Source organism: Oryza sativa, chromosome 1 (assembly GCF_034140825.1).
Source record: "Oryza sativa Japonica Group chromosome 1, ASM3414082v1".
Classification (NCBI taxonomy): domain Eukaryota; kingdom Viridiplantae; phylum Streptophyta; class Magnoliopsida; order Poales; family Poaceae; genus Oryza; species Oryza sativa.
The window spans coordinates 31,558,825-31,572,700 of NC_089035.1; the positions used below are offsets into that span (position 1 = coordinate 31,558,825).

General features: G+C 47.2%; 1 long non-coding RNA gene across 1 annotated transcript; it reads right to left on the reverse strand.

Annotated features, from left to right (window-relative positions):
* Nucleotides 1-2,259: 2,259 nt before the first annotated feature.
* LOC107280496 (uncharacterized) lies at nt 2,260-3,284 on the reverse strand. Its single transcript, XR_001544900.3, has 2 exons — nt 2,860-3,284; nt 2,260-2,653 (listed from the first exon to the last, which is right to left on the reverse strand). It is a non-coding gene; the product is annotated as an uncharacterized lncRNA (long non-coding RNA).
* Nucleotides 3,285-13,876: the final 10,592 nt, after the last annotated feature.

The following is a 13,876-nucleotide window of genomic DNA, read 5'->3' on the forward strand; positions in this document are numbered from 1 at the left end:
CGCCTCGCCCGCAGCTCACAAAGCCTGCCGCCGTGCGTGCATGCGGGCTGCGCACCAGCACCAGCTTTGCGAGAAATATAAGATGGTTTTCTTGATTATACGGCGGGGTTTGCGTGTGCTACGTGCTGTCCGAATATTTCCGTGGATACGGTGGATGTATAGTGGTTACAGTATTATCCCGTACTACTACTACTGTGTCCTACTGTCCTTGTTTAGTACTCCGTAGGAATTTAGGGCAAAGCTCAACACAGAAACAGAAAAGTAGGTGACCGAATTGACGCACGCGGTGCTGTTGCTGTTGCTGAACGTTAGTAAGGCCGAGTTTAGTTCAAAACTTTTTTTAAAAAACTTTTAACTTTTTTATCACATCAAAACTTTTCTACATAAACTTTTAATTTTTTCTTCACATCGTTTCAATTTAAACCAAACTTTTAATTTTGACGTGAACTAAACACACCCTAATAAGCAGTCCCGGATTGAAGTGGAACTAAATTGGCAGTGACACCTAGGGGGGACAAGAAAAATCTCGCCTCCCATGTCGTGACAGCTGTGCCAATGCTTAATTCATGCGTCGGTAATGCAAAACAGAAGTACTACATGAAATTCAGGGGAAACTATGATAATACTCGTAAGCACCTGCTGTTGTGATCGATCAAATCATCAACTGATGATTAGGCCGCTTCCACGCGGACGGGCACCTCACGGGTGATGTGCGATTAGTGCGAACGTCCGGTGCCCCGCGTATGCCGCGCGCGCTATCCGTCGTACAGGACGCGAGAGTAGCTGTTACGTCTCCCGGCCGGACTGTTCCAGTGTCCTGTGTCCACGCGCACGGTACCGGGCGGGGCGGCCGGTATAAACGCCGAAAATACACGACAGATTCCATAAAACAACCCCGCACATGAGCTCTATTTAGAAGAGAACATGGCCTGCTTCGATGGACGCAATAATGGAGATGGCCCAGACGCCAGTGGGTGAGCCCCATCACCGTGGAGTTCGAGTGAAACACTGAAACGTAACCAAGCCGATCGATAAGACGAGGCCATCGATCACAGCTTCACGTACACCTTTCACGGCCACGATCTGCACGAAAAGGGAGGAGTCCAAAACATCCGAGGTGGGGGCTACTGATTGACGTGGTGGACCATTTTAAGACTTTGCAGACCGCACCACGTATATGGCGTATATCCTCAATATTGGACCTTGGTCCACCACTCCAGCCTGGGGACAGGCCCGAAATCTTTTTATCAGCTACAGTAGGTAGCTTTCATACACAAAAAGATGATACTGTAGATGATCTCCCGTTTGCAATTCAGAGTACAGACCGAACCTCGGTTTGCGATGATAAGTAGCAGTCTAGCAGAAACAGTGATCCACTGCTTAGCTTTACCTGGCCTATGTTAGACCGTGATATCGTTTGGAATACATTCTTGCTTGCTGCTAGAAGAAAGGCTACCTACACAAGGTCACACCTAATGGCAACTGGAGGGTGGGAGACACAGAACTACAAAAGCAGGGGCATTCATGAGTGGTGGGGGTACAGCCAGGTAGTGCTGCACTGCCCGCGTACCACTGTCCAGCTCGCTAAGCGACTCATGTCATGTGTTAGGTCACCAACACGAAGCGCTTTCTCCTCTCCTTGTCTCCTCTCCTGTGTTGCTACCAGCCCTATGCCAATATCGGAACACCAACGAATGCGTGCTTGAAAATTGCTAATGGAAATTGCCAAATTTCATGTGCTCTCAGTCGCCTTTAACCTCTAGAATGGGGTAGACAAGAAGATAGGAGAGCCAGGGGTGGTGGCAGCCAGGGCTTGTCGGCGACGACCGACGACCGCGAGCTCCTTGACAACCCCTTCCATCTTCCGCACCGTGAAGGACACCCGAATTCCAGCAACGGATGTACGGATTATGGGGTTTTTAGGGTGGGGGTTAGAGGAAGGGGAAGATGATGTTTTTTCCGAGCTTGAAAGGATGGCTAGGGAGATCTGCAGGGGAAAAGGATGGGCGACAGGATGGTGGTGGCCGTGGCATCGCTATAGCTGAGGCTCGAGGACACGGGCATGCATTAGATCAGGAGTGGTTAGAGGACGGAGTTTAAATAGTTTACCTTCTATACCTCCTTAATTGATGAGATGGAAGAAAAACTTTCTCGCCACACTGCGTACTATAATTCTTCTCTTGTGTGATGTATACTCCCTCCGGACTGATAACACTTATCATTTTAGACAAGGGTGAGGTCAAACTTTAGAATCTTTAATTATGAATCATTTTTAAAATATTTGTCTTTCAAATATGGTGACTACATGTATAGCTTAGTCAAAGTACTTTAATAAAATCATATATTTGTTAGAGAATTTTTATAGTCCAGTAATAGGTACCGCCCAGTACTGATATCTGTAGGTACCTAAAAAGATCGGACCGTTCAATTCGGAAGCGTACGATCGGGAGAAAATGTAGGTGCGCTCGCTTGCCATCTAGTCGCAGCCCACACGCGTGTGTGCCGTAATCCTTTCCCCTTCCATGCCCTCCAGCGGCAACTCCTCAGCCGCCACGTCCTCCTCCTTCACTGCCACCGCCGCGTCCCCTTCCTCCTCCGCCGGCGCCTACTCCCCCGTTGTTGCCTCCTCCTCCTCTGGCACTGCCGCCGGCGGCTTGAAAAGGATGAGAGAAAAATAGGGAAAAAAAATCAAGGCCACGAGTCTCCGTCGCCATGGAGGAGGAGAGCACAAGCTCCCTGTCTACTCGCAACGGTGAGGAAAAAAAGGAGCAAAAACGAGGAGTCGAACAAATCACTCTCATGAATGAATCAATAGTTTACTCTTTTACCAGTTTATCAGTGAGTGACCTTGGTCCTTACCAGAAGCATATTAGTCGGAGTCACCCACCGGACCGGCAACACAACCACTCCGGCCTTGGTACCACCACTGTGTGTTGCCGTCGAGGGTTTCCTCCAGCCACTGAACAGCTCGCTTGGTAGCTAGCTTCCTCGTTCAGCTCCACGCCCTTCCATGTGTGCTCTACTTCACGCTAGTTGCCGCATCTAGGGATCCACACGCACTGCCGCTGGCCGTCTCACATGCCGCCGCCGTCACCGGCCGCCTAATCCGAACAAAGAGGTTCACCGGCTCCGATCGTTTCAACCTCATATCCAACGCAAAAATACAGTTTTACCCTTCCACCTCTATCTCCTTTGGCCGGTACCACCTACAAACTGAATGGTACCTGGAGGTACTGATTGCTGTTAGCCGTTCGATCCATGCCCCTCAATGGTTCAGATTTGGTACCGACCCAGGCTGAAGAACTGTAAAAATAATCTAGTTGTTAACATTTTTATACATATTATAATAAAAAATAATGGTCAAAGTTATTTTTTAGAAACCGTACCCTTGTCCAAAACGATAAGTATTATCAATCCGGGGGAGTACCATATATACCACTAATGAGTAAATATTTTTTTCTTTGATTCCAAGATTTACATGTAGATCTCATAATATATAACTAGTGGGCTTGCATTTTTTTTAAGTAATGAATGGGAATACAATGGACATGCGTTGAACTTGGTCTTCTAAAAAGGACAGATATATGGAACTTGGTGATATAAGGTATATTTGACAAGGCTGTAACTTTAGCTTCATTCCTCTTGAAGCTAGAGCCCAACCAAAAAGTTTTAATTCCATCTAAAGAAATAGTAGAGAAGGTTACAGTGATCTGAAAAAATAAACTAGAGAGGTGCATCGGGATTCAAACTCCATTCTTGAAATTATTGTTTGGAAATTGGAGCCATGTCAAACATGGCCAGACTAGTTTGTAGATATTAGTGGATACTTAGAGCCTCTTTTGGGGAGCTTCTAACATATGCAGCTTCTCCTAGAATCTCTAATTGCCAGAACCTCCTTTAAACAGTCTAGATTTTCAGATAGATTATAAGAATGTGTAGTTGTAGAATCTAAAAAATAAACAAGAAAATACAAGTTGGGAAACCCAACTTTTCCAAATTCTCACTAGCTAGCTTCTCACCAACCGCTTCTCAGAATCTTGGAGCACCTTCAAACAAGGCCTTAGGCTAGCGGCTAGGCGTTGGCTGCTCTATGGGGCCTAGAGCCTAGGTTAGTCGCCCACTGGCCAAACAGATGAAGTAGAGTTATCTCCCATGGTCCAGATTGGCACGGACATCCCAAGAGCAACAAATGTTACTCGCTTGCCAAGTTATCGGACAGAAAATGAATAAGTCCACTTTGACTCCCTCATATATAGCTCCAATCTAATTTACGTCCCTGAACCACAATATCGGATATTTTGACTCCCCAACTATTAAACCAGTGTAATTTGATTTCCTCAGCGGTTTTGGAGGGCGGTTTCGCTGATGTGGCGCTTTGATCTGATCTATCCCGCTGAGTCACCAAGTGGAGCCACATGTCATTCTCTCACTCCTTTCCTTCTTCATCCCGTAGACACTTTGGTCTATGGAGAAGCCGAATAGGGAAGAGGAAGAGGAAGAAGGTAAGGAATGAGATAATGACATGTGGGCCCCATATGATGACTCAGTGTTATAGACCTAGTCAAAAGCGCAATGTCAGCGAAACAACCCTCCAAAACCGCTGAGAGAGAATCAGATTACATTGATTTTAATAGTTGGGGGTTAATATATCCGGTATTGCGGTTTAGGAGTAATATGAATTAAATTGGAACTATATTGAGGGAGTCTAAGTGCACTTATTCCGACAGAAAGACATAACACTGGAAATGGCCCAAGCTTCGGCTTGACACCATTTTGGGCCTAAACTACTTACTGCTTATCAGGCCTTACGCCAGCAGAGAGCTCGGCCCATTTTATGCCCTAGTGAAGTCTACGCGTGCCTACCGACTACCGAGTACCACTGACTTGTCCGGTTGTCCCGTAATGCAGGAGCGGCGGCGGCGTGCCAGCGCCATCGTATCAAGAAACAAAGAAGGGAGTTACTCCCTCCGAATTTGAATTTTAATGTATAACGTTGTTAACTTTTCGACCAACGTTTGACCATTCGTTTTATTTAAAATTTTTGTGCAAATATAAAGATATTTATGTCATGCTTAAGAAAATTTGATGACGAACCAAGTCATAATAAAAAATAATATTTACATATTTTTTTAATAAGACGAATGGTCAAATATTAGATAAAAAGTTAACGGCGTCATATATTAAAATATGGAGGTAGTACAAGACAAAATGAGATAAAATATGGTTTCAGCGGTTACATGCACTAAGAAGTTGATAAAGGATATCTATCGCGCGCCTAGCGGTTTCATCCGGCTGATAATGTCGCTTATGCCTGATCAGCTCTAAGTTCGTCACTTCGTGGGCTCGTGGCGCTCCTGCCTACCGCGAGACCACGCCGAGCAGCAAGGGCAATGACCCAGCAACGGCGCACCGCGTATGACTATCAACGCGCGGGGAGAAATTAAGCAGCAGCACCCTGAAACACGGAGTGTTCGGCTCGTCGCGTCGGCGTCGAAAGAGGCAAGTGATGCACGCATGGTGCAGATCGATCACGGCGGAAGGGGCTGGCGACAACGGCTCGCGTCCCGTCCAAGGTGAGGAGGACAGTATTCACGGAGGCGAGCTCTAACCGCACGAACGGAGCCCCGATCGACCAGGCGCAGGCGCGGCCGGAGGATAAACCCGTGCTCGACGTCGCCGAAGCCCGAAGTTACAAGCGACACCCCCGGCTAGCCATGCTCGGCGCCACGGCGCCGTGGTTCATCGCCCGCAAGGTCCTCTCACGATCAACCAGAGGCCAGAGCCGGCTGCAGCTCTCCATCGTCGTCAAGGGCAAGGACATGGCCCCGCGCCTGCTCATCACCAAGACCGGCCTTGACGGAAGCCGAGAAGGCCCTCGTCAACGTACAAGCGCGGCCGGGAGCCCGGGAGTACTCGCTGAGGTTCAGGTACTCAGCGGCAACGCCACCAGCTACCAGCTCATCCGAAGCTGGGTGAAGTTCCTGAGAGAGAATGAATTACTCATCGGCGCCACGCGGCTATAAGTTTGAAGCGCCGTGTGTGGACCGTGGGGATGACCTGGAGCAGTGGGCATTACGCTCGCGCGAACTGCCAGCCTGCCACATGCCACGGGCCCCGAGGATGCCGGCCACCCGGATGGCGCGCTAGGGTTTCTCGTGTTGCACGGCGACGACGACATGGAGGAGACGGCTGCCGTGATCAAAGAAAGAAGAGGTGCCTGCGGCTGACCATACGTCCATACACGTGCAGAGAAGGGTGAGGAGAAGTCGAGTTTGATCGCAAAACTTGCTGCATTTGTGATGGTGTACGTACTCTTGAGGACAAGCACTCGATCAAGGGAAACGAAACACAAAACTGATGACGATAGACGAAGGCCATAGAATCTTGCATGTATGCAGCAGATGCACGAGGAAATTAATTGTTGTCAGTGCTCTTAAGAGTAGTATGTTACCTCCGTGTCCCGTTTCTTATACACGCAAGTTTAATATATAGATTATTGTGTAATCTATCACTTTAATTATTAACACATACCCCCTCCGTGTCTTAATATGAGGGATTTTGACATGTTACTTGCACTGGTTGACCATTTATCTTATTAAAAAATAAAATTATTATTTATTTTATTTGTGATTTACTTTATTATCCAAAGTACTTTAAGCATAACTGTTCGTTTTTTATATTTGTATAAATTTTTTGAATAAGACAAGTGGTCAAACAGTGCAAGCAAAATGTCAAAACGGAGGAAGTACAAGGTGAAAACCTACCCATGAAAAAAAAATCATTATGGTGCGGTGTTGTTGTTAGTCGGATATTCTTTTTAGTTGCTCCATGTTAGAGCTCGTGAATGATAGTGGCACTACAATTCATCTAGTTAAATATTTTTAGTGTTTTTTTTATAGATATATATGCAAGAAAAAAAAGGTGTGCCCTTAAATGGCTTAAAATATAGTCCCACGCTATATGTTACAGGCATTCCCCCTGTGTAAAGGGTGTGTTCTTTACAACATCTTCCTAACTTTTACTTTCTCTTCTTTCGTGCGCACGTTCTCTGAACTAATTAAATGGAGACGTTTTTTTTAGCAAAAGTTTGCTATGAGAATTACTTTATAATCCATTTCTCCGCTTTACGTGCCCAGGAGAAAACGTTTCTATACCCTCCCCTAAAGAATACACCCATCCGAGCTGGGAAAATACCTTGACTTTGGAAGGGTGCCAATACATTCTCTTCAAACCTTGCTTTTGAGAAAGCAAATTGGATGTTTTTGTAGCTATATCTTTTACTACATACTCCTACCCCAGTCTACAAATATGATTTTTTTTAAATTTTTAATGTTAAAAATAAACCTTTCTGAAACTTATTTCAAGATCTGAACCTTTTGACCACGGGCTGACATGGTAGGATAAAACTGTCACGTACGCCCGTAGCGGGTGGCGTGACAGTGTTATTTTGCCACACCAAAATATTTAGATTTTGAGAATAAGTTTTAGAAGGTTTTATATTTAAATAAAAATTACAAAATAATAAAAATTCCACAAATATAAGGCGTGTAGGTGCATATCTTCGAGTTCGATAGACTGAGGTAGTATGCGCTAGTTATAGATGGCCATATGGCCTGTGGCCCGCGGCTCGGCCCAAAGAACGCGTGTTTGGCCCGGCCCAAGCACGGCGCGGCCCGACTGGAGTCGTGCTCGTGCCGGCCCGGCCCGACAGCGGGCCTCTGTCGGGCCGTGCTTGGGCCGCGCCATCGGCACGCTGGGCCAACACGGCACGGTGGACCGGCATGGCCTGGCACGCTATAACGGCAGGCACGGCCCGACCGAGGCACGCACACCGCAGCCCAGCCCGCTGGCCCATCGCCTCCCTCGCATATATAAGCCGCCCCCGCCGCTCCGCTCCTCCGCCTCCTCCGCTCCTCAAACCCTAACCCTAGCCGCCTCTCTCTCGACCGCTCGTCTCTCTCGACTGCTTCGTCGCTCCACCGCCTCCACGCCTCCACTCCACGGCTCCACTTCCTCCACGCGGACCAGCGGACCACGCCTCCATCGCTTCGCTCTTCGCCGGATCTAGCACCGACGGTCGCCGGCCTACCGCTGGGGACATGAGGGGCTGAGGGCCGTTCTTCTCTCTCTTTTTCTTTCATCTCCACCTCTCCGATGGCCACGCTATCGATTTCCTCTTTTTTTTTGCCACCCTCGTCGTTGCTCCGTGAGCACTTCGTCAGATCCACCCCCATTTCCAGTCTCTGTTCTCGTCTTCTTGTAGATCTGTCGATCTCTGTCATCAACGGCAACTCCGGTGCTTCGGATGCGTAGGTAGGTAGAGTAAAAAAAGTCCATGTTTTTCTTTAGTTTTTTTTCCATGCGACCCCTAAACCCTAATTATTCTCTGTGTATTGTAGGTCGCTGAGCGGTGAGCGCCAGTGGTAGCCACCGTTGAGGAACAGTAGTGTCGTCGATGGATGATCCATCCTTCTGCAACTTCGAGTTGAGGCTATTGGGAATGCGGGGTGATGACGAAGATGACTTGGAGGAGGAACGCGTGGAGGTGTTCGGCAACACTGCCTCGCCTCGGATCGATGGGTCGCAGCCGGAGACGAAGACGGAGCCGGACGATGACGGTACCGGTGCTGGTGGCAACGGCGCGCCGTCCGGCTCAAGTGCTAGCAACAAACGGTCCAGATCTCAGGTATGGAACGACTTTGAAGAGCTCTATGAATCCTGAAATGGCAGTCAGGTTTGTGTCCATGCTAAATGCAATTACTGCCATAAAATCTTGTCTGCTTTTTCATCTGGTGGTACTGGACATTTGATTAGGCATATTAAGTCATGCAAACCTATAAATGCTGGTGCTCTGTCTCAGTCTATGCTCCGGTTTAATGCTGATGGTTCTGTTAGTCAATGGGAATATAAGACAGATGTTGCTAGAACTGAGTTGGTTAAGTTGATTGCTAGAGAGGATCTTCCACTTTGTTTTGGTGAATCTGCTGCTTTTGAGGAGTATATTCAAAAAGCTCATAACCCTAGATTTTGTTCTGTCTCTAGACAAACTACTAGTAGGGATGTCTTTAAGGTTTTTGACAGTCAGCGTGCTATGCTTATTGAGACTTTAAAATCTATTAGCTCTGTTGCTTTGACTTCTAATATTTGGTCTGGTAATGCTAAGGAGGATTATTTAAGTGTTGTTGCTCACTTTGTTAATTCTAATTGGCAATTAGGGAAGAGGATTTTGGGTCTTGTGCTGATTGATGTGTCACACACTGCTGAAAATATTTCGGAACATATTCTTTCTGTTGTTCAAGAGTATGGTTTGACTGATAAGATTTTCTCTGTTACTCTGGACAATGCCGCTGCTAATACTAAAGCAATGGATCATCTAAAACATGCTATCTCTGGTTATGTTGGTGATTTATATTTGCATCAGCGTTGTGCATGTCATATCATCAATTTAATTGTTAAGGCTGGTCTTGAGATCTTCAAAAACATGCTGGCTGATTTTAGATCTGCTATTTCTTTTGTGAATGCATCTAATCAGCGCATTGCTTTATACAAAAGCTTCTGCATTGCTAAGGGTGTTCGCCCTCGTAAATTTGGTTTGGACATGGATGTTAGATGGAATGCAACTTATTTGATGCTTAAAAATCTCTTGCCACATAAGGGTATCTTTTCAGTGTTTATTGCAACTAACCATCCACCTGTTAATGGTCATGCATTGTTGACTGATTTACACTGGACAATTGCTGAGACTGTTCTGTTATTCCTTGAACAATTTTATGATTCAACTATTATTATGTCTGGTGTTTATTATCCAACATCTCCATTAATTATGCATCACATTCTTGAGATTGCTGGACATCTAAATACATATGAGAATGATAGGAACCTTAGAAATGTTGTTATTCCTATGAAATCAAAGTTCTTATTATACTGGTCTGAGATTCCATTTCTGTATTCATTTGCTTTTATCTTGGATCCTAGGGCTAAGATCAGGGGTTTTAGCAATGTTCTCCAAATTATGACTGGTAATTATTCTGAGTATTTAACTGAGGTTAGGGCTGCATTGTCTGATATTTATAAGAAGTATGAAGCTAAGTTTGGTGATGTAAGATTGCAAAGGGCAACCCCAAGCAGTTCTTGTGGTAAGAAAAAGACAGCTTGGGGGAAAATTTTTGGATCATCCGCTAGTGGTTCCAGTGTTGGTGCTGGACCTGGTGTAGGTGATGGATTTGCTAGTGCCAGTCCAGGTGCTGGACTTAGTGCTAGTGCTAGTCCAATTCCTGGATTTGGTGCTAGTGCCAGTCCAGGTGCTGGGCTTGGTGCTGGTCTATTTAGCAGGAGAACTTCTGCTACTGCTTTGATTCAAGCTGTTTATTCTACTGCTAACATGAATGCATCTGAGTTGTTTGCCTATTTTGACAGTGACACAGTCAACCAATTCGATGACGACTTCAATATCCTTAACTGGTGGCATGAGCACAAACACACCTATCCTATTCTTTCCCTCTTAGATAGAGATGTTTTGAATGTTCCTGTTTCTACTATATCGTTGGAATATGCTTTTAGCTTAACTGGCAGGATCATCGAGGATCGACGGCGGTGTCTAGGTCCTGCCATGGTGCAAGCTCTGGCATTGATCAAAGATTGGGAGCAAGCAGAATCAAAGAAGCAGCATTCAGCGGAGAATAAAGAGCTTATTAAGTCTTTTGAATACTTGTATCTTGATGATGAAACCACTGGGGATGGGGATGGGACTGGGACTGGAGATGGGGCTAGGGCTGGGACTGGGACTTGATGCTATTTGTATTGGACTTGGACTTTATTATGAACATTTGATGAAAGATGTGGATTGCACTCTTTTTTCCTTTCTAGGGTTTTCTCACGAGGTGTGAGTTTTTACCTAGAAAGGATTTTAATGAGGCAACCATTGCACTACACAGCTACTTTATATTTGCAAATAATTGCCTTGTGTCTGTGATTTGTCTGAATCAGTGAATGAATGAGTGACTGTATGACTAAATGCTTTCAAATATTGTGAATAGTGCATCTGTGATATGTGCATGTAATTTTTTGGACATGTGACTTGTAATTTTTTGAAACTTGGTGAATGAATTGTTGTTAAAGTTTGTTGATTCAATCTGTGAAATGAGTACTTCTGAGTTCTGATTCAAAATGTTGGTGCAAAGATCTGCTGAATGAGATGTCACAGGCTTATCGTGCCTGGGCTGGCACGAGCCCAATGGGCTGGTCGTGCCTTTGGGCCAACATGGCACGACCCGAGTGTTTGTGGGCCGTACCTGGGCCTGAGGTGCAGCCCGTGGGAGGGCACAGCACGGCACGAAGTGCCAGTCTTGCCGTGCCGGCCCGATTGACCTCGGCCTAGGCACGGCCGTGCTTGGGCCGGGCCGGGCCGGGCGGTCCATTTGGCCATCTATAGCGCTAGTGGTATGGAATTTTGTTATATGATCATGTCAGCCAAACTTGTACAGTCCACAACCTAGATGTGTCCTATAGAACAAAATTTGCAGTTGGACATAATTAGAGCTAGTGTGTCTTTGTGCTTCTCTAGATTATAACTTTTGACTTTATATCAGTAAGACTAACCAAACAAAGAAAAATAATCGTGGGAGATGTTGAATATTGGTATAAGAAATTGCCTAACACGTACGTAAGACAAAATCAATCACTTGATGGATGATGGATAAATGCCAAATGGTTGTTTAATTATGAGTATATTAGTTGGTGCTCCTATTGTTACACACATTTGATCCTGAATCGCCCACCGTTTGAAAGGTGGAGTTAAAAAATAAGTGTATCTGAGATTGGCAGGTTGCCCAAATTAAAATCGCAGAGGACCACATTTGGACCAGCAGTAGTTACAACACATGAGGTGATGAGTCGCAATCAGGTAAGCTCTCAATCAAGTTTTTGCTGAGTTTCTGACCAACTCGCTGCATCAGGATTTGTTCAGCGACGTCAATCTTCCGCTCCCTTCACTGTCCACAGTTCCACATATGCCCACTGCAGGGATCTTAAGTGCACTACTCTTGTAGATCTACAGCGTTCGTGTCGCGTTGTTTCCAGCTAGGAGACGAGCCATCCGATCGGAATGGCCGTGCTTAATTCGGGCGTTCAATCATCAGGAAGCCTGTCGGAGACGCAGCTAACTTTCCCACAGCTAGCTCGGTAGCTCTGCTTCCTGCACGAACGCAGCGGTCGCAGGCAAAGCACCGGAAGACACAGAGAGAGACAGGGACGACTCCCTCCACAAAACCAACCGCGAGTGCGTCCAAAACACGCACGACGACGACGACGACGGCGAACAGTGTGGAGAGAGGCAATCAAACGTGCGCGCGCCGTCCCAGTAAAGGCTGTGCCTGCCCGCGCCCCCTGGACCCTGCGCCGCGCGCGGCAGCTGAGGCGACCAGGGCGTCACCGGCGGCATCAGGGCGCGTGCATGCATGGCGCGGCATGGCATGCATGCTGCGTTCGCGCGTGAGACGGCGTGCGCGATCAGATCAGGGGGAGCGCCAGAGCCCGCGCACAGTGCAGGCGGGTCGTCGCAGCCGCGCAGCGCGAGGAGGCCGATGCGCGCGGGGGCCGGATCGAGGGCGACGGGGGCCGGCGTACGTCGTCGGCACCCGCGGCTCACGAGCCCCCGTTTTTCTTTCTTTCTTTTTTTGTTTTTTTTTGTCCCGTGCCCATCAATCAGGCCCCTGGCCGGCTAGCTACTAGCCTGTGCCCCTGTGCACACGGCCGCGCCAGCCACAACCCTGCCTCTGACGCGCTATAGCTCCATCGTCTCATCACCCGCGCGCAGCTGCGTACGGTGTATGTAGGAGTACGTGCAACCGCTGGCCCGTCATGCGCGTACGTACGTGGACCATGCATGCAACGCAGTCACGCAGCGCGCTCGCGTTTGGTGCGCATGATTGAATGCGGGAAAATGTTTGCTTCCTCTACTGATGTTTCACCACTCTGCCGCGCGCGATCCGATCCGATGCGATCGCGCGTACCTATACACGGGTAGCTGGAGTAGCATGCATGCACGGGCCGGTGATGAGTGATGATGCAAACGACAACGGCCGCCCTGTGACGTGCCATGGCGCATGCCGGGATACGTGCCAGTTGTGTCCGTGCGTGGTCACCGATCGCCGCGCTGCAATGATAAACCAGGCCATGAATCCCTACGACATGCCAGGACGGCAGGTCCATTTTGAGGAAGCAGCGAAGCACAGTGTATATGGCACTACTGGGCACTGTGTGCGTATACTGACTGCTACTGTTAGATGCTTTTTACACAGATATAAATCAGATTTCTCTCGGCATTCGGGTAGAGCAGCTAGCTGTGTCCATGGAGGGCACTACCGTTTCAGTTCACATGATTGAAACTCTCAGTTCCTAGCTAGGACAGTCCGAATAAATTTCACTAAACTTTACAATACATATTCATATAGTGTAGTGCCCCTGTTTTCTTTGAGCTTTGCTCCTCTACATGCACCGCGCCGGCCATACCTCTTTCTCTAGTGAATGGCAATACATATATATTCATATGGTGAAGGCAAGGGTGATATGGTGATCTCGTCGAGAAGCTCTTACAATAGGTCGCCGGCCATACCTCTTTCTCTAGCGATTGGCGGAGCCGCGGAGGTAGGAAGCTAGTATGACTAGAGTCATAAGGGGTCAATATAACAAGAGCGAATAGAGAGAACAAACCTCCGTCAAATGCATGCTTCATGTCAAAGATAAAAGATAGTGACAGCGGTGTGTAAGGCCGTAAGGAATAAAAACGGTGCTTAATGGCATACAAAGTATCGAGCATTTCGATCTTCGGGGCATGAAAGGAAGTACTACCTCCATTTTTAGATGGGGCAATTACAAA